The sequence below is a fragment of the Martes martes genome (genome assembly GCF_963455335.1).
Source record: "Martes martes genome assembly, chromosome: 3".
Lineage (NCBI taxonomy): Eukaryota > Metazoa > Chordata > Mammalia > Carnivora > Mustelidae > Martes > Martes martes.
Window position 1 is genome coordinate 98,103,000 of NC_137890.1, and position 24,806 is coordinate 98,127,805.

At 38.9% G+C, this 24,806-nt stretch overlaps 1 protein-coding gene and 1 pseudogene across 3 annotated transcripts in view; one reads left to right on the forward strand and one right to left on the reverse strand.

Annotated features, from left to right (window-relative positions):
* The window catches only part of DPP10 (dipeptidyl peptidase like 10), a gene marked incomplete at both ends in the record, with an annotated part of 1,360,615 nt that overhangs the window by 970,881 nt on the left and 364,928 nt on the right, over window positions 1–24,806 (reverse strand). The window lies entirely within an intron of this gene.
* On the forward strand, window positions 23,286–23,888 carry LOC308339850 (rRNA-processing protein FCF1 homolog; annotated as a pseudogene). The gene has a single exon. The product of its transcript is annotated as an rRNA-processing protein FCF1 homolog (transcript).

The following is a 24,806-nucleotide window of genomic DNA, read 5'->3' on the forward strand; positions in this document are numbered from 1 at the left end:
ATGTGTTGATATGTGATCTGATGAAAAAAGAAGAGCATGAAGGGGAGAAACCAGGGGTGGGGAGTGGGATGCAATTTAGACTGGTAGTCAGACAACTCTCTGAGGAACAGATATTTGAACTGGGGGATAGAAGCTTCTCAGGCAGGGAGAATAGAGGTGCAGTGGTCCCATATAGGGGACAAGTGTGTTTTATATTAGGACCAGAAAGAAAGCAAGTGGGGCTGGAGCTTTAGGGCAAGGTGATACGCCAGGAGGTCACAGAAGTAGGCAAAAACCAGGTCATACAGGCCCTCGTAAGCCACGGAAAAGGATTTAATTTTTATGGCGAGTGCTATTGGAATCTCTGTGGGGCATTGAAGCAAAAAGCATTATATTTAAAGAGATGACTTTATGTTGGCAAGTGTGTTCTTATTTTTATGCCTGAGATCAATGTGAATTGGTACAATCACTTTGATAAGCACATTGTCAGTGTCTAGTAAAACTGAATATGTCATACATAAGACCCAGCAATTCTACTCCTATGTATATTTCTCCTAGAAATGCACGCTGATGTGTACCAGAATAGATATCCACAAATGTTTATAGGGACATTGTTCTTAAGAGTCCAAAATGGACACAACCCTAATATCCATTAAGAATAGAATGGATACTTATAGAATAAGTTATGAGGATGAAAGGTACAGCACAGGGAATATGGTAAAAAAAATTGTAATAATGTTGTACGGTGACAGATGGTAACTACATTAATCGTGGTGAGCATGGCATAATGCATAGTATAGATGTGTCCAATTACTACGCCATACACTTGAAACTAATACAACATTGTATATCAACTGTATGTCAATAAAAAATAAACAAAAACACACAATTCAAATTAAAAAATAAAAATAGATAAAAAGCAGCAAACTTACGTTCAATGTTATAATGTTCAATGAAAAAAATATGAGCCCCCAACTGTATGACAACCTCTCAGTAAGAATAGTCAGCTATATGGACAAATCCCTGGAAGGGAATATGGACTAATGAAAATACCTGCTTAGTTAAGGTGGTGAAATTCTGACTCATGAAATAGTTTTCTTCTAATATTGCTATTATTTGATCATTAAAGAAGATAATTTTATTTTTTAAAGATTTTATTTATTTATTTGGGAGTGAGAAAGAAGATAGAGAGACTGCACATGTGTGCATGTGTAGGAAGAGAGGGCCAGAGAGAAAGCAGGCTCTCCACCGAGCAGGGAGCCCGACATAGGGTGCGATCCCTGACCCCAAGATCATGACCTGAGCCAAAGGCAGACCCTCAACCGACTCAGCCAGATGCCCCAAAGAAGACAATTTCAAAAAGAAAATGGAGTGGATAAGCTATAGTATATTCATATAATGGAACGCCATCATGTTATTTAAAAGATAGCCAAAAATTATTTGACACTTCTCTAGTCAAGAGGTGGAATCCACGTACCCTCCCTTTGAACTTAGTTGGGCTGTGGCAACTCTGACATTTTTGTGGAAATGCCACACGTCTTCAGAGTCTAGGTCATGAAAGGACATACATTTCTACTGAAAGCTGCTAGAACCATCACTTTCTGAGTCCTGAGCTGCCACGTATGAAAGCGTCGGCCCTGACACCACCATGCTATAAGGAAGCTCAAGCCATAAAGAGAGGACACTTGTAGGCACTGTGACCTACAGCACTAGCTGAGTCATCCGGGCCCAGCTGCCACACATGTGAGCCAAGAAGCCTCCAGATGATTCTGGTCCCTAGACATTTGAGTCTTTCCAGTTAGGCCCCAGTACTCCATGATAGAGAAAAGTCATTAAGCTGTGCTTTATTTGAATTGCTGACCCACAGAATCTATGAGCATAAGAAAATAGATGTCCATTTTATACCACTTTGGAGTGCCAGTAGAGGTGGTTTGTTACACAGCGATGGAGAACAAGGAAAACACCAACAAAGCCACAGAAACACATGAGCAATATGGATAAATAGATCAAAAGTAGTTAGACATAAAAATAATACAAATTATCTGATTTGGTTTATATAAAATTTAAAAAGAAGTTAGAAAATTTATATTGCATGAGGGTGCATATAAAACAAATCAGGGAAATGATTACCATAAAATTCAAGATAAATATTACATCTAAGGGAGAGAAATACGACTTTGATCAGGGATACCTAGTGCTAATGCTTCCTCATATAGATAACTTTCTTTTTCTTATTTAAATTGGTAACTACATGGGTGTTCACCTTATAATAATTAGTTAACTGCTGTGTTTATGCTTTATACACTTTTCTGATTGTGTATTATATTACATAATAAAAAAGCATTTAAAAAGATTATTCTGGCTTCTGGGTGAAAAATGACTCTGGTAAGCAAGCAGGGAATCAGGAATGTAAGTTACAAGGCTTGTTTCTACGCTTCAAGAGAAAGAGGCTAGTGGCTTGGACTAGCTGTGCAGATGGAGAGACCAAGTTGGTTTCAATATATTTTGAAATAAGAGCTATATATAGTAGGATTTCCTGCTGGATTAAGTGGGGATAGGAGAGCAGAGAAAAAAGAAGAGTCAGGAAGGATTATAAGTGTTTTACTTGAGTAATTGGTTGGATTGAGACCGTATTAACTGAGATTATTGTACACTTTAATATCACCAACTAGCATTTGATTTTATTGTAATATGCCTAGTTTTCCTGATCTGTGCTTTTGGGATTAGTGAATATGTAAAATTAAAAATCCAATGACCACTTTCTAAGATTATTGAGCAGTTAATACCTTTATGATAATTCATTAAGATTTAAGAACAAATTCTTCTACTCAGACCTCCACCCATCATCCCCAATTATTATGAAAGGAAAGTAATATAACTAAAATGAAAAAAGAAATTCTCTATAGCCTCTAGAGTATAATTGTACTTATTCCATTTTTTTGAGAAGTAATTAAAAGGGTTCGGGAAGAAAAGAATAGTTATTAGGCCTGCACTCAAAAATTACAAACTAAATTTAACCATTAACTAGCTTGGTGGGTTTAAGTAAGCCATACAACCTTTCTATTTAGCTTCAGACTGTCAAATGGACTTACTTTAATCTTAAATGTTTTGTGAGAGTAAAATCAGCTTTTAAAGTGCATGTAATGTAAACATCTTTCAGAAATAAGACTGTGTTGTACTCAGGTCTCCTAACGGAGCCCAAATTAGATCAGTGAACCTAGAGACTGGGGAAACTGTGACGATGTCTTTTTGCATTAACTGACAGCCTGAGATGGATGGGTGATTTTGTTTATTTCCTAAAGAAGGAGTGGTCTGGTGTAGAGGTTTGGAGAAGGAAAAAGAAAAGGAAACTGTGATAAATAATACAGGCTTACAATGATCCTCACTCAGACTGGTTTTGAGCCCAACTGGAAATTGGTGGTGCTGTTCATCAGATCTTTCCAGTTCTCCTTCCATCAGAGCACCTGGTAGATCAGTACTTCCTGGACCTCACTGCTCCCTTGAGTGAAGGTCATGTGACAACTATGGCCATGCTATAAGTGAAAGTGACATGTATCCCTCTCGGGTCAAGCAATAACGGTCCATTAAAAAGGAACTAGCAGGGGCGCCTGGGTGGCTCAGTGTGTTAAAGCCTCTGCTTTCAGCTCAGGTCATGATCCCAGGGTCCTGGGATCGAGCCCCACATCGGGCTCTCTGCTCCATGGAGAGCCTGCTTTCTCCTCTCTCTCTGCCTGCCTCTCTGCCTACTTGTCTGTCTGTCAAGTAAATAAATAAAATCTTAAAAAAAAAAAAAAAGGAACTAGCAGAATTTGAGATGGGGAGTGATCATCACACCTGAGTCTCTGATTGCCTCCCATGGGCAGAGCTCCCCTGATGACCTATGTTAGACATTTTGTAGAAGAAGAAGAAGAAAAAAAAAAAATGTGTGTGTGTGTGTGTGTGTGTGTGTGTGTGTGTGTGTGTGTGTGACATCACTGAGATTTAGGAATAGCATAATTTAGGCAGTATGGAATGGCTGTTTTTTTTTTTTCTTTTTTTCTTTTCCCCCAATGGCTTTGCATATAATGTGTTAGTTTTAGGTGTAGAGCATGGTGATGAGATAAGGGCTAGAATAGGGACCAAAGGAGTTGACTCACATTAGATTTTCTCCAGGTCTAAGCCAAGCATCTGCATCAAGGGATGTGTAATAAGGAATAATTCCATTAAGCCGAAGAGATGCCCAGGCCTCACTCCCATTGCACCATGGTACATAAGACTGTATTGGTACCCTTTAGTAGCAGAGTGGTACCCGAAAGCACTTCTATGCCCAAAGGAGAAGGAGGTGAAGTGCTTGGAACTTCAGGGAAAGATGGGAGATGAGTAACATACTGATTGGGCATATTGTTGGTGATTCCTGGAAAATTTGGGGAAATGTTAAATTCCTCGGTGGATAAGAACTATCAGACTTTGAACATTTATGTTAATGTCTGCACATCTGAACCCAGTCATAGGTGATCCTTAGAATAACTGGATCATGGTGTTGCCATTTGCCTTTGATAGAAATATGGACTCACCTGAAAGAAAACAATTAAGAATCAAATACTTGTCATTATCTCCTTAGTGAGAACACAATGGCTAAATATGCAAGGAAAGTTAAGAAGAATATACAAAGTTAGAAAAAATAAGACTGCTAGCAAATCCCCCAATGCCAAGGTCTTTTCATTTCACTTATTTCCTCCCAGAGCTCACTGATCTAAAATCTAAGAACCATCACTTTTCATGACTAACTCACAACACTTACTAGTCCTGAAACCCAGACTTGGATATTCCGTTCTGGACATGAGATTTCTAAATGTCCCATGGATTATTCCAGATCATGAAGAGGGCAGGTTATAGCCAGGATTCAATCCCACTAATGAGGTGATATTTATACGTTTTATTTTTAATACAAGAGGCTAATTATCCACTGAGTACTTCCATCTCCGATCTACTAGAACACAAGGCTATATTTAGTCATGCAAGATGACAGGGCAAAAAAGTTGTTTTGGGCTGTAATCAAACTGCATTTAAATATTTTAAAAGTTTAAATACTTTCATCCCTTATTACCTATATTTATACTTGCCCTCTCCTTTTAAATTATGCACAACTGTGAAAACACCCTTCCTGGAACCCTCATGCCTGATTATACTCTCAGCTTATGTATTTAAGAGATTGGTTACTTGATAATTTATATTCTTTCACTTCTTATTGAATTTACATAAAATATTTGTCTTCCCCGGGCTGACACTTTAAATGAGAAGTGAGTAATATTGGATCAATTATTGAGCTTATTTGCCCTCCTATGTTTAACACAGTATTAATACCCAGAATTAGGGAAACTGAGTGAACTGTGGATACTGAGAGACAATTCCCACCAAGATCTCATTCTCACAGCAGAGTAGACATTTGGAAACTGGTGAACAAGAATCACATGAATAAATAAACAACTTTGCCTTGAACATTTCCGTTTGGCCCTTAAGCAACAAGTCAATTTATGAACATGAATCCAAGAATCTGGAAAAAAATAAAATAGAGCAAATATCTCTATGCTTGATCCACATGATCCTGAATAATTGGTAGAATTCTGCATATTTCTTTGCCATAGGCCATGCAAATAAACCCAGTCCTTGCTGTCGGTTTCCTTCATTCTATTGAAGAGCAAGTGTAGAACAGGAGGAAGGACTAACAGTTAAGTCAGTGCAAGTACTGTGTTCAATTCTGTGCATGTAGCACCTTCTTTCATACTCACAATGAACCCCAATGGTGTACCTTCACTCTCCCAGTTTGTAAATTAACAAACTAAAACGTAGAGGCTATGCACAAATTCATATAAATAGTTGTGTAGAGTTAGACACCAAACTGCAAGCAGGAGGAGTTTTAAGTTTTGCTTCTCTTTGCATCATAGCGAAGCCCTTGTGGGGAGAGAGTTGGGGTCCACCCAACCAGACTTCTTGCTCACTCTTTCAGGATCACTTGCAAACCCAAGTGTCATGGATTCCTTGTTTGTTTCATCTTCTGTCCAGGCACAAGGCCAATTCAGGAAAAGGATGAAATTAAAAAGAGCCCCATTTTGTTCCCCATGCGCTCAAGAAATATTACAGTTCCCTTGAGGTGTTCACCTAATACCGGTGTATTCACTGGTAGTCACTAAGGAAAATGGAGGGTCCACAAAGTATTGCACAAAAGCAGTAGCTTTCAGGCTCACAGAAGGCCGGGGTTCCGATTCTAGTGGGCCTAAAGTTACTCATTCTTCCAAGCTTCAGTTACTGCATGGATTAACCTCAAATAGTAACCCATGCTTCTCAGTGTCACGAGGATAAAATGCGATAATACAGGCAAGTGCCTATTCTCTCTAGAGGACGATACCTATCAGTTCCTTCCCTAACATGTGAGACAATGAAATGCAGAGCACGTGTCTAAGACACCAGGTGTCCTTATGCCTGTCAGAATGTCTTGCTCATGAAATTCTTTGGCTTTCATCCGTTTGTTCTCTGACTTACCTTCCATCCTAATCTTACTATTCCTTGCATGGGAAGCCTCTGTATTTTTGAGATCTGTGTATCCAAAATGTTAATTGAAATAAATGTACGAAATCAGGGCACCTGGGTGGTTCAGTGGGTTAAAACCTCTGCCTTGGGCTCAGGTCATGATTCCAGGGTCCTGGGATCGAGCCTGGCATCAGGCTCTCTGCTCAGCAGGGAGCCTGCTTCCTCCTCTCTCTGCCTGCCTCTCTGCCTATTTGTGATCTCTATCTGTCAAATAAATAAATAAAATCTTTAAAAAAATAAAAAATAAAAATAAATAAATGTACGAAATCAATGGTTGAGTGAAATAAAGTGCATTCTCATGGGTCTATAGAAAGTAATTTTACATATTTCTGATATGGACTAACTTTTGCTTTCTTCACATCATTCCTATCTGATTAATCCTTACTAGGACGATCACTTGATTATTAAGGATCATCTTTGAATCCCAGTTTAATGTCTACATTATATAGTTCGTTTGCTTTCAGTTTATCACAAGCTCAAAGTTTCCTTTTGGCCCCTTATTTCAATAATTTCACTTAATAGTTTACGGCCACATAGCATGTGGTTTGAATCTTGCACTTACATCATTTGTGCATTGTGCTGATGAGGAACAAACAAGTAAAGTACCTACTGCTCGTTTTCTTCTAAGCGTAGAGGAGGGAAGTGTGTCCAATTGAGCAAAGCAGAATAACAGAGGTTTGTACATCCCTCATATTCAAGGTTTGCTTCGTCTCTTCAAAATGCAACACTATCATCTACCCCATTCAAATTATATTAAATGCAGAATGATTCAAATAGTGCCAGCTGCCAATTTAAATTTCAAATGGAAACCTGCTCATTTGCTGACTCTTCATTCACTCCCCCGCCCCACCCCCACCCCCACAAACTTCTTTTTCTGCTTTTTTTTTTCAATTGATCTTAAAGCTACTTAATAGGTATTTCTTATGAGAGAGCCTGCTCTAAGTGAGTAGTGTCTTTAAGTCAAAAACTACTTCCGTATTCTTCCCTGTGCTATAGCAATATTTTCTAGTTGCCTGCCACTGCTTACGGACAAACCTCAGAAAGCTTCAAGTTACGCGCAAAAATGAGCACTCCATTCTCCAATTGAATTGCTCCAAAAGGGGGAAATGACTTTTCTTTTATTTTTCCTGGCCAGAGATAAAGAATTTGAAAATAACTGAGGCTTGAAAGAAAATACAGGGATCCAGGCAGGTAGACTTAGCACAAAGTTATTAAGAGCCGTGTCTTTACTGTCTGTGAGTGGGTATTGTCTCCATCCCATGCCCTCCTGCTCTCCGAAGTGATCAGAATGGACAGTCGGCTCCCAGAGAGTTACGGTATGACCCAGTGAATGAGTCAGCCCCACTGCGAGTCCTGCTTGCTACCAGCATCTGAAGGACAGTGTATACACACCGCTCTATAGATCACCCTAAGAAGGGGCTGGCGTGAGTTTTAAGGCAGTTAGTAGAATACAAACTGAAATTTAGAGGTGATAGATGGCCTGATTCCTCAGTGAACTCTAAACCTGCACTCTTTATTCCCTCCTGGCATTTCTTTTTTAATATAAACTTTAAAAATTTAAGTATAATATATGGACAGAAAAATGAGCAAATCCGAATTGTCCAGTTAGATGACTTTTCACAAAGTGAGCACATCCACTTAACTGGCATCCAGAGCGAGAAGCAAGAAACTTCCAGAACCCGGGTAGTCTCCTTGGGCCCATGCCTGAGGTTTGTCTGGTGTTTTTCCTGATCAGTTTAGGTTATGAGTTTGGAGGGAAGAATGTCACAAAGGGGACGGGCTCTCTTCTCCATGTTATATTAGGGACTACATGATATCAACATGACTTATACTGGTGATGTTAACCTTGATCATTTTGGTTATAGTAGTATCTGGCTGCATTTTTCACTATAAGAAAACACTTCCCTTCCCCTTCCACTACATTTTTGTGGATTCGAGACCTTAAGTCCAGGCCTCACTCAGGGAGGAGTGAGGCATGGGAATTACACTCCACATCCCAGAGGGAACATTTTTACCCATGTTGTTGTGTGGAATCCTCCTGCAAGGATGATTTGCCACATTTCCCCACCCGTTTATTTATTCAACATTTGTTATATCAGCATGAACTCATGTATATTTATTTTATGGTTTGAATTGCAATCTAGCGTGATGTTATTAATTCTATCACTTATATTGTTCCTGCTTTGGTCTTTGGGAGCTTGTCCGCATTGGTTTCTGTATCCCTTTGACATACTACCATCCTTTTGTTATGTATGTATGTATTTATTTATTTATTGACTCCTTTCTTGCTTTTCAGCATAGGTATTTTTCTGAATGTTCCAGCATTACCTGGGATGTCGACTCTCATTTTAAAAATAGAATTGAGGCTCAAAATAGTTTAGTAATTCGCCCAATATAACCGAGGGGGAAAAGAGCATGACTAATATGGAGGCCCAGAAACTCTGATGCCCAAGTCCCCAAGGTTTTGGCTTGACACTGCCTGCCTCATAAGATAATTAGGGCTAGCGAGAGGTCAGGACCCAAGAAAGGAGTACTTTACCACTAAACACCAACTAGTGGATTCAGAAATAGCTTTTTGGCCTTCGAACTTATGGAAGGAGGTTGGAGGCTACTGGGTCCCTGGTGGGACATTAATCATGAAACCTAAAATTAACCAAGGAAGTAGGGGAGATCTGGGCTCTGTTGCTGGTTTGGTGTTCTTATGGGCATACTACGGTGGGGGGTGGTTACAGAAAACTAATCTTGACTTGCTTTTTGTTTCTAACTCTGTTTTATTCTATTAGGTATCTGGATTGGTTAGCTATGTATCTTGTTAAACTAGGGTTCTATGACCAAGGCAGCTAAGACTTTGCCTATTCCTGCCACCACTATAGCACCTAGCCAAGAGAAGGGTTATTAGCATTCAGAAAGTAACCTCCTTGAGACTGAGGTCCATTAGTCACACATTAAAATAGGTTTTTCTTTTAGCTGGCCAAAGCATTCCAACTTAAGTCAGGTTGGCCAAACTACTGGATTATAAGTACTCATAAAGAAATCTATCACTTGAATATAGGAAATAGACATTTATATTTATAATTATCAAAATACTTGTCCTAAATTCAGGGGGCAAAATGCTCATATTGGGGTATGTCTCTAAAATGTCTGCAATGGCGGGGAGGAGTCAAGATGGTGGAGAAGTAGCAGGCTGAGACTACATCAGGTAGCAGGAGATCAGCTAGATAGCTTATCAAACCATTGCAAACACCTATAAAATGTCTGAAATGGGCATGTAATGGTATACTTGCAAATTTATAGTAGTGCACTATACTTAACTTAGGAGCAAAGGACTTCGGGCACATTGAAGCCACAATTCCTTATCAAGCTTTTAATGGTTCACTGTGAATTCTTCATAAAGGTTTCTTTATCCAAGAGAAAAAAAAAGCTCTATATTTTAACAATTTTGAATCCAATTTTCATTAAATCAAACAACACTGGGACAATTTGTTTCATATATATAAACATATTTTTTTTCTTCCCAAATCAATACTAGGCCAGTAAAGGATAGGTCACTGAATGGTATACAAAATACTCTGACAGTAACATAGGAACAAAAATATGAATGCCTACTGTACAACTCCAGATCATTAGTAGTGATATATACCTCGGGCAATGTACTTAGAACTTGCACTATCATTCTCTGACATACAATTAATCCATTTCACCATTCTGAGGCCAAACAATGTTTAATGATGCCAATAAAAACGTAATTAGAAACTGTAATTTTGACTTAAGACTGAGAATGTATTTATAAATAAAGCCCAATAAAGCAGTGATTGATCTAAATGTCTTATTCTAAGATATGCCGCTCTTGTTTCTCACCCAATGACATGGAATTACTAGAAAAGGAGGCAATACCTGAAATCATAACCTTTTGTTTAGGGATTGATTACCATAGTAGAGAAACAGACTTCCTGATTATCGACAAAGACAAACATTTACCCATTAATTTAGGCAAAGAATTGTCCACATCATTTTGACAAGTGACTGAAGGTTTCTTCTCCAGGCCTTCACTTCCCTAATGCCCCCATCAACCTGCCACTCACTGCTGTCTCTTAGCCTCTCAGCCTATGATTATTTTTGGATCATGGGGTACACAGACAAGCAACAACAATGGAACAGAAAACCTTTCCTTTCTCTGAACTGCTCAGTTCTGTGAAATCTGTGTGGAAGTGGTTGTGTCTATGAACTCTGTCTCATTAGAGCCAAACGTCTGTGGTGCTCCTTCATGACTCTGTGATTGAAATGACAAGTTCTCTGAGCACTACACATTGTTAAAGATGCATGGATTTGGTGGTGGCTCAGGGACCAAAAGCCACAGCTGGACAAAGGCTGAATGACCTGACATGGATAACTGATAGTCCCAGGGGGAAATGCTACCCTTCAGTCACTGCTCCTTTGGAAAAACCCAAAATTAAAATATAATATGGACCTGTGGTAGCTATGAGGTTAAAGGTAAAGCTCAAAAGTATAAAAGCAGTGATAGTTTTAGCACATTGGAAACATTAAAAATATTAAATGTATTTGAAGCACACTTTATCTGTAGGACACCAGAATAAGCCACCTTAGGATTTAAAAAAAAAAAAAAGAGAGAGAAAGAAAAAATATGTTGTGTTTGCTTTCAACTTTGTAGAGAGATGTAGTGTACCCACATGATACACTGGAGAATATCATAAAACAACCCAGGAAAAACTACATAGTTTGGTTATAACAAATTGGTACCAAAGGGAAGAAAAAGGAAGGCATTATCATGATATCAGAAGTAAAATCTTGAGTCCATGCATGCTTCAAGAGAAGGACTATTTTAGAAATCATCTTGTTAATTTGACTGCTAACCTGACTATAATTTGTAGATGGCCAAAGTAGGCACATGGAACCCAAATAATCAACACGTAGGACATCCCAGCATTCTGTTTGCAATAATTTATGACATTTTTAAGTTTTTCCAGGGCAGTATCTCTTTTGAACACTGCTATATCGCCAGTAGCCCCAAATGAGCTCAATATACAGTAAGCAACTGATTAGTACCTGTTCTTTAAGTGAATATTAAAAAAAAATATAGGGGTGCCTCGGTGGCTCAGTGGGTTAAGCCTCTGCCTTTGGCTCAGGTCATGATCCCAGGGTCCTGGTATCGAGCCCCGTACCGGGCTCTCTGCTCAGCAGGGAGCCTGCTTCCTCCTCTCTCTCTGCCTGCCTCTTGTGATCTCTATCTGTCAAATAAATAAATAAAATCCTTAAAAAAATATATATATATATGTAGTTACATTGGGAGTAGGTGATAGGCTGAGAAGACTCACAAGACTCTAGTCATACTTACAGCTGTGATTTATTACAGTGAAAGGACACCATGCAAAATCAACAAAAATAAAGTACATGGATAAAACCCAGAGGAAATCAGGTGTGAGCTTCTAAGAGTCTTCTCCCAGTGGAGTCACGTGGGACATGTCTAATTCTTCCAACAAGTTGCAATAAATGTGTTAAATGTTGTCAACCAGAGAAAGCTCATTAGAGACCTAGTTCCTAGGGTTTTCAGTGGGGGCTGGTCATACAGGCACTCTCTGCATAGCATCTACCAAAACTCTAGGCACCCAGAAAGGAAGTAGGTGTCCAGCATAAGCATACTGTTTGCAGAAACACTGTAGTTACAATGACCCATTTTTACCAGGGAATAACCCTCTCAAAATCCATGTTCCCAGGTGACAGCCAAGGGCCAACCTTGTAAGCATGACTAAGCAGATACAAGCCTGCTATGTTAATTCTTTTTGCACAATAGGTTTACTTATTTCTCTTTGGGAAACATCTGATTTTGTGTACCGATGACAACTGTAATGGGCAATTTGATCATTTCCTAGTTAATTTGATCACGCATAACTTTTCAAAATAGGCACAGTGCCAAGTGATATCTTATTTATAGGTCATCTCACCATTGCAAGCCCTGTGTTATTGCTAATAACATCAAGTTCTAATGGTGCTCCATGCATTGTATTTTCATACTGAACCAGCATCCTAAAGATTTGATTGTTTTTTTTTTATTCACAACTTATAATCACAGCTCTTCTTTTATAGTACTTAATGAAAACAAAATATCAACCAAGAATAGATCTCAATTACCAATTAATTCAAAATGTCAGGAAATATGTGAATTTAAAATTGTTTATTTCTTTTGTTGACAGTTATAGATCATAAAGTAACCAACAGAAGCATGATAACTTGAAGACATGACTGAGTGTCATCAAATGCAAGATGAAAAGTAAAAAAGATTAATCAATGATGTAAGTGTTTAGATAGCCAGAGTTGAACATTTCATCAATTGTTTCCTAACTTTCTAAATTATAGTTATAATGCTTAAACCTTTTGCATTTTACAATATATATACCTGTCACATATGTATATTTGAATGTTACAGCAAGTTTTTAGTGTTTTCCTCCATTTGAATAATAACTGCCCTTTATTTTCTGTTGACCATGTTCATTGGTCATTAACCTAAGCCATAATGTCCATTCAGTCATCTATAGTCATCTGCTTCTCCTCAGTGATGACAGATAGCAGGTGTGTTCACAAGAGTTGAAGACCTGAAGTATTTTCTCATATAAGACACTGAAATACATACTCTAGTTTTCAATTTTTTTTTTCCAGAAGAAATCTATTTTTAAACAAACTCTCATTTGGAAGTCCAAGTAAAAAGTAAAAATCAGAGGGGCCAAAGAGCAAAAGATAGAGGAGGCCCAAAGCCGTACTCACTTCCTCTCTGGTGGCAACCTTCTAACAGCTCTCCAGAAAATATCACTAGCACTATTTACTCTTTTTGGAGTCTAGCATTCACTTGTTTGTTAAGATGCAAAGGTGTCACTCCATTACATTCATAGAGCTGGTTCAGTGGATGAGGCCGATTAAAGTTGCTCTGACCCCAAACAAGACAGGATAATGTTGGATTAGGGCGCCTGGGTGGCTCAGTGGGTTAAGCCTCTGCCTTTGGCTCAGGTCACGATCGATCTCAGGGTCCTGGGATCCAACCCTGCATCGGGCTCTCTGCTCCGCAGGGAGCCTGCTTCCCTCCCCTCCCCCCACATGCCTCTCTGCCTACTTGTGATCTCTGTCTGTCAAATAAATAAATAAAATCTTAAAAAAAAAAAAAAGGATAACGTTGGATTTCTCCCCTTCAGCGGTGACCTGACCCGAGGCTCCCTATTCAGGGATGGAGTAAGGGAATCCCAGAGCAGCTAGATTACATGTGCCAGACTTCTGTGATGTTTGGTGGGACCTCATCCTTGAGTCTAGGTTTCTGTACTCCGTGGACATGAATTGGCTGCTACATCCAAACAGCGTTTTCACTCCTTTTCCGTAAAAAACAGTCTTCACTCCCTTTCTGTAACTCTTCATTTTTCTTGAATGCATTTTTTCTCCCCTCCTTTTCTCTTTGTCCTTTTATAGTCTATACTCACTCTTATGTCTTTTGTCTATAAATTTCAATCATCAGGATCGTTGTGTGAGAATCAGCAAGTCCCTTTGTGCAGTATAAATTAATACTCATAAAATGATATAAGGAGAAAAAGAGCCTCTTCTTATCTATACTCTCGTCTGATAAATACGTTACAGTAAATTACCTAATTAAACAAGCATAACATGAAAATTAGATGTTTGTTTCTATACATCTTTGAAGAAGTAACCGTTTTCCTTCCTGTGTTATTTATTATCCCTTCAATTTGCAAAAGCTGAGTAATCAGGAATTCCACACCATGGCTTTAATTGCAAGCATATCCACTAAGTGCTGATGTGGGGATATTCAGCTGCTGAGCTTTTTAAAAGTGACAACTTTTTCTTTTCTTTTTTCTCCTTTTTTCTTTCCATAGTAACTAAGGTGGCTTAAATCATCAAACCACGCCCTTATCAGCACAGTGTTCTTCGGTATGCATCGTTCCCTTTAATAATCCAGTTACTTGACATACAACAAAGATACTGACCATGATAATAACTGTAATGATAGGTAAAATTGGCTCTCTGCATGCCACGTGTCAGGCATCATGTAAGCACTTGAAATGCATCATTTCATTTAATGATGTCAACAAAATTATGTAAACATTTCTCAATACATCCGAGACAAACTAATTCAACCCATGGGCACTTGCCCATCTCCAGAATTCTGCATCACAAAGAGTCAGGCCCACAGGCTCCCTTGCTGTTAATCACACCTCCTTGGACCATGAGCTCACTTCTCATCTCAGCTGCCAGTAGAGTCAACACTACCTTTCCTTGTCAGGAAGACTGAAACTCAATGGTTTCCTTTCCCATGGTCTCTCTCACTTCACATATCTTACCTACCACCAGGATCTGCAACATTTATCTCCAAATTAGGGCTTCTCTCACTTTAAGATGCGTGAGACTGCTCTGGGGATCTGGTTAAAATGCAGATTCTGAATCTCAAGGTTGGGGGCACATCCATTCTGAACAGCTCACAAGCTTCCAGGACCTAACTAAGTAACAAGGTCCTCAGCAATACTACAGCTGCTCATTTACCTCCTGTCCTCAGTTAACTGTCTGGACTATGAAAGAGGAAGTGAGAGGCTGATCTGTGACTGAGGTCAGGGGAGTAAATCCAAACATGCCAGCTCTTTCTCATGCTGCTCAGTCAACAATTACCTTTACTCCCCTTTGTCCTTCTTCCTTCTAAAGCTTTTAAGCTCGAGTTGGGGAAACATGTATTCCTCCATTATTTACTGTCCTTACTTTGGGGAGAGGATCGTGAATGTCTATGGGTTGCTCAGCTAAATTATTCCCAAATATTTGTATCTGATCGCTCTTAACCCAGATGTCTTGATGTCTTACCATGATGAAGATCCTGATTCCAGAAGTCTCCAAGGGACTTTTAGAAAACAGCCTGGTAAAATCTATATTGTGGGCTGGTTGACTTTTAGTGACCCTCAAACCACAACCAAATTACCAAACATACAATGATGAACCCCTTCTCACCCCCGAAGTTATCTCACTGTCCCATGACACCTGCTTAGTTCATTTTCTTATCCTTAGGGATGATCCTGCCTGGAGAATGCTTTGCTAATGGAACAAAGTATGTGGCTCCATGGCAGCCTGTGGAAAGATGCCATTCAAACAAATTTAAAGGGCCAGGTATGGTGAAAAAACATTAGGAAAAATGGTGAGCTGTTTTGATTAATAAGTCAAGGAAATGCAAATGAATAGATTTTTGTTGTCTCTATCTATAAGATTGCCAATAAAAGAGGTACCTGGATGGTTCAGTTGGTTACGCATCCAACTCTTGATTTTGACTTGGGTCATAGGTCATAACCTCAGGGTCATGAGGGCAAGTTCTGCATCAGATTAAGTGTGTGTGTGTGTGTGTGTGTGTGTGTGTGTGTGTTTTAAGATTTTATATATTTATTTGAGGGAAGACAGAGAGAGAGCACAAACGGGGGTAGGGACAGGAGGAGAGGGAGAAGTAGACTCCCAGGAGAGCAGGGAGCCTGATGAGAGCTTGATCCCTTGACTTTGGGATCATGACCTGAACTGACGGCAGACGCTTAACCCCCTGAGCCACCCAGGGGCCCCTAAGATTAAGTCTCTTAAGACTTTATCTCTCCTGCTCTCTCTTAAAAAAAAAAAAAAAAAAAAAGAAATTTAAAAAAAAAGATTGCCAATTAAAGAATAATAATATTGCTGAGGATATGAGTAACCTCATATATTGCTTGTGCACAAGTAAGTGTAAGGGAAATATATATCACATCCATTAGAAATGTGTATGTTCTTTCCCATGCCCACCAGTTCAACTATGGAGAACAGATCCAAAAGAAATTATTAGGCAAGTGTGCAAATATAATTTATTTACATGGATTTAGATAAATACTGGATTGTGTATAAATTGCATTTCTCAAGATACTGAAAACTCAAAAATAAATGAAATATTTTAAAATATGTAAATTGTTATTTATGTTGAACCATATTAAAATAATTGGTAATTGATGATCTATGACTTAAGAAAATGGCACTTCTGTATAGCTCAATTTAATAGTTACAGTACATATGAGTAAAAGAATGTCAGCACACTATTAAATGCATTTATGTGTGTATATGTTTATATGTACCTAGAAATATATATTAAAGACTTCCAACCAAATGCCAGTCATACTTATATCTAAGTGTTGGGAATATATTTACTTCTTCTTTTCTATATATTATCATTTTTCTCTCAATGAACATGGGCAAGTGTATAATTTCAAAATAAATAAATAAAGAGGCCAGCACTGAGATAACCAATTAGCAATTTTCCTGCATTAACAATTTTAAGCTCATTTCCAGTAACCCAAAGTTGGGGGTACTTCGAAGTATTTTCTGCAGATGGTGACGTGATAATATGTGTTATTAGAAAAAGTAATTTCCAGTTATTGTATTAGAATTCAGTAATTACTTTTTCCATAAAGAAAGTGAAAACTATTAAGAGCAAAAATGTGAAATAAATTAGCTTTATATCCTACACTCAATTAAACTATCATAGCAAGAAGGTAATGAATTAAGATAATTTGAGGATAGGAATAAGGCTTTACAAAGCAGAGATTTAACACTCTTCTAAAATCCATTAAAAGTACTCCAAAAGAAGATCACAGTAAAGCAGGTAGCCCACAAGATAGTTCAGAGACACTAGCAGTGTGCATGCTAAATAGGTAGAGAGTTTTCAGTCTCAGAAGCCTTAAGGCTCAGGCACAATGCAGCTCAAGAATGGAAAGCATGGCTTGGTGACAGTGGCCCAAAGAGTCAAGCTGAGTTTTCCACTGGCTTCACCACTTTCTAGAACAGTAAGATAATCCTGGTCTTCTGGGATATGTTCTCTCAAGGAATCCACATACTATTTGAGCAGGCACTGATGTGTAAGCATTTAATTAATTATAAAGAGCCATTCCTAAATAGTAGTGCTTGCTACTCCCCTACTAAAACCTCACCCATGTCGTCCCATGGCATCTGGAACAAATATGGGATTGTTTTCCTGGGTCTACATAGCTTCAGGTGGGGCCTGTCTCACCCATATTACTCTCTGAGGTTCACACTGGCTTTCTCTCTGTTTCTACAGGCCAAACTCTTTCCTGCCCCCATTCTTTTGTGTTTGTTTTCCCCTCTACCGGGAACTCTGTCTCCTGTTCTTTGTGGGGATAGGTTCTTGTCCTTCAACCTGGGCTCAAATGGCAGCCCCTTAGAATTCCCCAACCACCAGACAAACGAAAATAATCCCCACTCTTACACCTCTCATTTCCTATTATATCACTTTTTTATGCTTACTTTTCTGCACGGTACCTATCAACACCCGACACTCCTCCTTGTCCGTGAAGCCCAGGAAACAGGACAGGATGTATTCCCTGTGCCTAGAAGTATGGCACATAGATATTCAGTATACTGTTGAATAAATGCTGTGGCCACCATGGGAGTGATCTGAATTATTTCTTTTATGCGGTTACAACGGTTGAAGGGAGAAACTACAGAGCCCATGGATCCCAGCTTTCTAGAGTCCCAGCTGGAGCTGGTCCAGGTGGCTTTCTGAACCAAACACCAGACTTCTGTTTGGTTCTTCTGGGCACTTCTGTTTCACCTCACTTTGATATGCAGTCAAATGCTCTACCACTGTCACCTCACTTTGATATGAACTAAGCTACCAGTCACCAGATGGATGCTCAACACTGGCTTGTGTCACAATGAACCCCTAAAGAGACATCTCCTTACCTGAGAATTAGGGCATTTTTACATATTCTTTATGATTTTTATTATTATTATTTTTTAAAGATTTTATTTATTTATTTGACAGGCAGAGATCCAGAGAAGCAGGCAGAGAGAGAGGAGGAAGCAGGCTCCCTGTTGAGCAGAGAGCCCGATGCGGGGCTCGATCCCAGGACCCCGGGATCATGATCTGAGCCGAAGGCAGAGGCCTTAACCCACTGAGCCACCCAGGCGCCCCATATTCTTTATGATTTTTAGAATAAAATTTTACTGTATATAATCTGGATAATAGAAATTGTACCTTTTTTTAAATATGAGGTTATTCTTTAATATTGCTTAAATCTTTTAAAAATACACACCGGCACAATTTCCACATGCCTCGCCATCTTGCCAGACATCTTCCTCCTCGCTCACCACTCCCCTGCCTTGGGAGTCACTGAACTAGGACAGTGCTTCTCCAAGCATGATCTTCTCACCCTTGCGGGTGGAGAGATGTATTTTCAGAAGCCTTTGAAAACGTGAATCTTTCCAAAGGGGTATGATGCCTCCAACACAAGTTTGAGAATCACTGAGGTAAAAAGTTAAATGAGGGAGAATATACACTTAAATGCTAATATCTCCGGGAGATCAAACTTTCCATCCATCATTCATATTATAGTGAGTCAGCTTAATCAACTTACCTTACTTTCCCCCTCATGTACAACTGAGACTAGCTACTCTGTAAAAATTGGAGACTTTGGTGGAAAGAAGAAGGAGAATAGTAATTTTGTGTCTTGAAGATACAGGTCTTGTTCTCCAAATAGGAGCTCTGGGGCAACTGTATTAGCATAAGAAAGAAGGAAGGAGAGAGTGGAAAATGAAATTGGGGCTTTGTGTTCTGAGATAAACTATCATTTTAAATCTTGCTTATTGGCCTTGAGTTCAGGAAAAGAAAATGGAATTACCTTCTTCCATCTTTTTATTCCTGCCAGAATATGGAATTTAGACTTAAATTCTCCTTAGAGGTTTATTTAATTTCTTTATAGTTTAAGGTAGCTGTTATAGGTTAATATGTTAAAACGAGACCTCAAACCTAATGGTCTTAATAAAGCAAAATGCATTCTGAATTTTCAAATCCAGTCTACAAATTCTTTAGTTCCTTAGACTGTAATCTCAAGGACAGGATTCCATTTGATTCCTTGTTGGAATCCCAGAGTCCTTGGAATTGTCCCTAGAGTAAATTCTGGGTATGAATGCTTTTGAGTTCAAGGGTTGTGATTTGGGAACACAAATGCTCATCGGCTGGGGCATGTGTTTTCAGGTTTTCTACTTTAAGGAACTGGTCATGTCTGTGCCATTCATGTGTCTCAAACATGGCTCTAACATTCCTCCCTTGGTTACTGCCCTCTTGCCTGTGTGAAAGAGGCCCTTTTCATGCCAGAAAACAGTAGGTCACTTGCATGTCATCTTCCCAGCAGGAGGCCAGGGGACTTCGTCATGGCCAGAGCTGCCAGCAACGTACTAACAGGCAGTTAGTCTCTCCATAGTGAGAGACCGTGCTTCTCACATCAGACCAGACAGCAACTTCATCAAGGAGAAACTTCGGGGGAAAAAACAAACAAACAAAACATGCCCTATTTCTATCACCTTTGCCAAATGAGCGGCATGCTCTCTATTTTGAAGAACTTTATAAAACACAGAGGACTCAAAAATGCAACAGGGGAGGGACAAGGTGGGGGTAAAGAGTTCAGCTATATATTTCCTTCCATCATTCAGTGAGCAGAAAGGAGTCCAGTCCCACGTTCTCTAGAGGGTCACAAGCTATTGCAGCTGCAAGGTGATTGGGTACAAGGGAAAATAACTGAAGCAAAAATGCATCTCCTAGAGTGGAAAAGACTTGGAAAAAAGTTTAGTAAGGCCAAAAAAAAAAAAAAAATGACTGGCTTTTCAGCTTCTTATGCATATTGTGAGGGCAGAGAAGAATAATGTGAACATCTTCCTTTTACAGCTCAGTCTAATTTGGCATGCCATTATAATTTCTGGCTCAGTTAGCAAATGACTGGAAACACTGCTTTCTGCAATTTTCCCTAAAATATGACAGTTCTATAAGTTGTTCTATCGATGTACTTGAAACCAACCCAAGATGGGAGTGACTATTATTCTTAATTTTTATTACCGGGGAGGCTTTATAGGGGCCTGTGTGGAACTACGTAAGTGGCCATCTACATACTGTGATTATGAATTTGAGGGAAGGAAAGACTTGTCCAATTTCAGGAATAAAGATGCCTGGAGTTCTACCATTAGCGATTAGCTCCTTTGGATTACACTTCTGCCCTCTGGAGTAATATTTTTCCATATGAATATACTTGAAAATGTTACAAGAAGCAATCACTACTGACATCTTCACATCGGAAGGGGCACAAATGTCTTGAAGTTATCGGAGGGGACGGAGAAAGGAAAGCCTATTTAGGGACAGACAGAAGAAGAAAAAAAAAATTGAAGGGCTCAAGTTCCGAAGCAAGGCATTTAAGACAAGTATTGTTTTTCCTTACAAACAGGGTGACCTTAACTAAATTACATAACCTCTTTGAACCTTGATGATTCCTTTTTTTTAAGATTTTATTTATTTATTTATTTATATTTTATTTTATTTATTGACAGAGAGAGCACAAGTAGGCAGAGTGGCAGGGAGAGGGAGAAGCAAGTTCTCCACTGAGCAGAGAGCCAGATCTCGGACTCGATCCCAGGACCCTGGGATCATGACCTGAGCCAAAGGCAGCCGCTTAACCCATTGAGCCACCCAGGCACCCTGAACCTTGATGATTCTTATCTGTAAAGTGAATGATAGAAGAGATTCAAAAAGCACAGGAAAGCAAGTCAAGACAATGCTACATCCTCAGGTTGGCCATTACTACAGCAGGTTCTTAATCCCAGGGGGCCTGCTGAGAAGGTTAGTGTGACATCTCTGGAAATGCCACATCAGCACCAGACCCCTGTTGGTCAAGGATGGCCCTGTAGGCACACACTGTCCCTCACTGGGCTCGTGCCTGTGCAAATGCAAGGCGCTGTTAGTTTGCACCTGAGAACAACTGGCACCATCCCTCACCCAGCTGGTCGCTACAGCAGTGTCTGGAGAAGAGGGAAGGTGGGGGTATTGTATGTGTCTCAAAAGCAGTGCCAGATGCATACATTTTATGTGTATGTCTTTAGCTATTTCATATCTACCTCCTGTCTCTCTGAAGTAAGCTCCACAAGAGCAGCACATTGCTTTCACTCTTGTCACACCTACTTTTGGTCAGTACTGTTGAATAAATGAAAGGACAAAAATAATTGCCTTTGTACTTTAACTGTGACTTTTTTTTTTTTTTTTTTTTTTTTTTTGGTATAGACTTTCCTTCTGAATTGCTTTTTTTTCTATTGCTTTGGCCTGTTCTATCATTGCTGTTTAGCTTTTTCTGTTTAAGCACCTTCCACTTTTCAATTAACTTTGTTTTTACCATTTTTGCTTAGATGCAATTTTACACCTCCAATAACTGAGTTAAGGGTCTTTCCAAATCTTGTTTACTTTTAGAGGCTTTAATTTAGTTTTTATATTACATCATTAAATTTCTTTAAATCCTTACTAAACTAGCTTTTAATTTTAATGATTTTGCTCATAGATCCTTTTTGTTTCCAATCTGTATTTTAATTTTCCTTGTAAAGGAAATGCTTTATGCTTTTGGATTAGTGTATTTCACCAATGCCGTCTCATTTGATTATTATATAGACCCTACATGACAGAAATGACAGGAGCAAAATATGGTCTCTCCCGATTCTTACAACTGGAAAGCTCAGAGGTGTTTTCAAGCTGATGTCCAGTGGTTCTCACTCTCTTCTTTCCATTCCACCACATGGGGTGCATTATGAGAAATTACTGAAACGAGCTAATTGAAATCACTGAAATTATTCTCAAGAAAAGCTGGGATATGGTAACATTTACTTTAAGGATGCAGTTAACATAAAATGCTACTATAGTCACTAGCCACTTAATTACTTACTTTTGCATAATGTGTTTATGCATGGTTCTGAATGCTCTAAATCTGTAAATGTAACAATAAAATAAAAAGAAGTTAAACTGGTCTTGATAATAGCTACACTTCATTGACCATTTGATTCCCATGTCCTCTCCGAAGCAGTCAGTATAACTCTTATTTTTCTTCTGTACTTAAACGGCCGACTTTATATTCTATAAACTAAATATTCTAATTCTAAGGAGTTTTCTTCCTCTGACTTTTTGCCAGAGCTAAATGTAAATATAAAGAATTGTTGTATGGTTATACACACACACGCACACACACACACACACACACACACACACACACACACATCTTTTTTTTTTTTTTTTTTTTAAAGATTTTATTTATTTATTTGACAGACAGAGATCACAAGTAGGCAGAGAGGCAGGCCAAGAGAGAGAGAGAGGAGGAAGCAGGCTCCCTGCTGAGCAGAGAGCCCGATGCGGGACTCGATCCCAGGACCCTGGGATCATGACCTGAGCTGAAAGCAGAGGCTTCAACCCACTGAGCCACCCAGGTTCCCCACACACACATCTTAACCTTCATCTCTCATCTACAAAACCTAAAGGAAAATAGAATATATTAGTTATTCTCATAATCAGTATGAAGATTTCCAAGGAAAATGTACAACACACACACACACACACACACACACACACACACAATTTTAATTTGGTAAGCTTAGGCTCAGCTTCCAGAGCTGACTTTGAAGAATATAGTGACTTTGAGCCACTTTAATTCCTTCACTACCCTCAGCTATGAATCAGGGTAAGACTTGTTTAGGGCTACTTTTAAAAGGTTGTCCTAAGGATAAAATGGGATGATGCATTTGTGAAAGGGATTTGAAGAATAAAAAGTATCCTACAAGATTTCATGTGCCTTGTAAAAACAAAATAAAAAATTATATTTTCTTGTTAAGAAAATGATACATGAAAGAAACAAGCATATGGCATGAGCATGGGGAAGCAAAAGAAAGCAAGAAAGTATGCAACCATGAAGCGAATGCTTAGTCTCCAAGATCAGAGCCTTAAAGAGAAGGACAGATTTAAACATTAAAAAAAAGAAGAAGAAAAGAAAAGAAAGATCCCAGTGCACTCAAGGAAAGAGAAGTCCCCCAACATCCTTCCTGCTTATTCTTCCAATATTACACACAGCTGGGCCCACCTTACCACATCCTGGTTGACACCAACTTTATCAACTTTTCCATTAAAGCCAAACTTGACTTAGTACAGTCAATGATGGACTGTCTTTACACCAAGTGTATCCTTGGTATAACTGACTGTGTAATGGCAGAAATTGAGAAGCAATTGAGTGGGACAAAAGTATTGAGTGGCTCTAAGGATTGCCAAGAATCTAAGATTTGAAAGATTACCATGCACACACAAGGGAACCTATGCAGATGACTGCTTAGTACAGAGAATAACTCAGCACAAGTGTTACATTGTGGCCACAGTCGATCGGGACCTTAAAGGAAGGATCCAGAAGATTGCTGGAGTTCCCATCATGTACATTTCTAACCATAGGTACAACATTGATGATTATGGGGCCCTTCGGTTCTAATTCTTAAAAGATGGTGTTTCTCTGTCTTCCTTTAGCAGCTTTTTCTGTTGCCAGTTCATATGAGCAATATGCTAATAGCACAAATATTCTTCTTATCCATTTGTTCTGTTGTGAGCTGAGTATGGTTAAATACAGTCACTTTTTGATGTTGTTTTGAAATTGGTATTTAGTTTCATTTTAAATATTGTGGCATCTTTTTATAAATCAGATGATTGCTCATATATAAAAAATAAAATGATACATGAGGATTATGGAGAATCTGGAAGATGCATGCATGCCTGGACACAAATTATGTGGGTGGCCTGGACACTCATTCCTTTCTCCCTTTCAGCAGTTAAGCAAGAAGCTGGCTGTACAGGTCTGAGATAAATCGATGGAAGAACAAGCAGATATCACAGACCGAGCTCACAAGATTTGGCCCTTTTTTTTTAAAGGTCATTTTCTCTGTCAGGAGGCTTCCATTATTATATTTACCTAGATGTTCCCTGTTTCCCTTTTTCTATATGTAGAAGATCACAGCGGTGGTGTTTCCTCATCAAGGATGCTTTTCACAGTATGCCAAGTTCTGCTGGTTCCAGAGTATTTCTTGATGGAAAAACAATATGAGTTTCTGTATCATGTGCCCTGAAATTGTTATCAATGAATCTTTTCATGCGCCTGCACCATGTGTCACAAAGAATGGGTATACCTGTTTCCCTTTGCACAAAAATAAAAGAATAAGTGCATAAGTAAATATTAAGCCATGAATCCCACAGCCCATGGATAACCACTTAATGACATTTCTAACAGCACTTTGAATTCATTTGGAAACATTAAAGTGTCTGAAGATTCACAGCTAAAAGCAACTTGCCTCTGTGAGCTTTTCTAATCATTTATATAGCAAACTGATAACAGCCATGTATCAAGAAGATTTAGAGA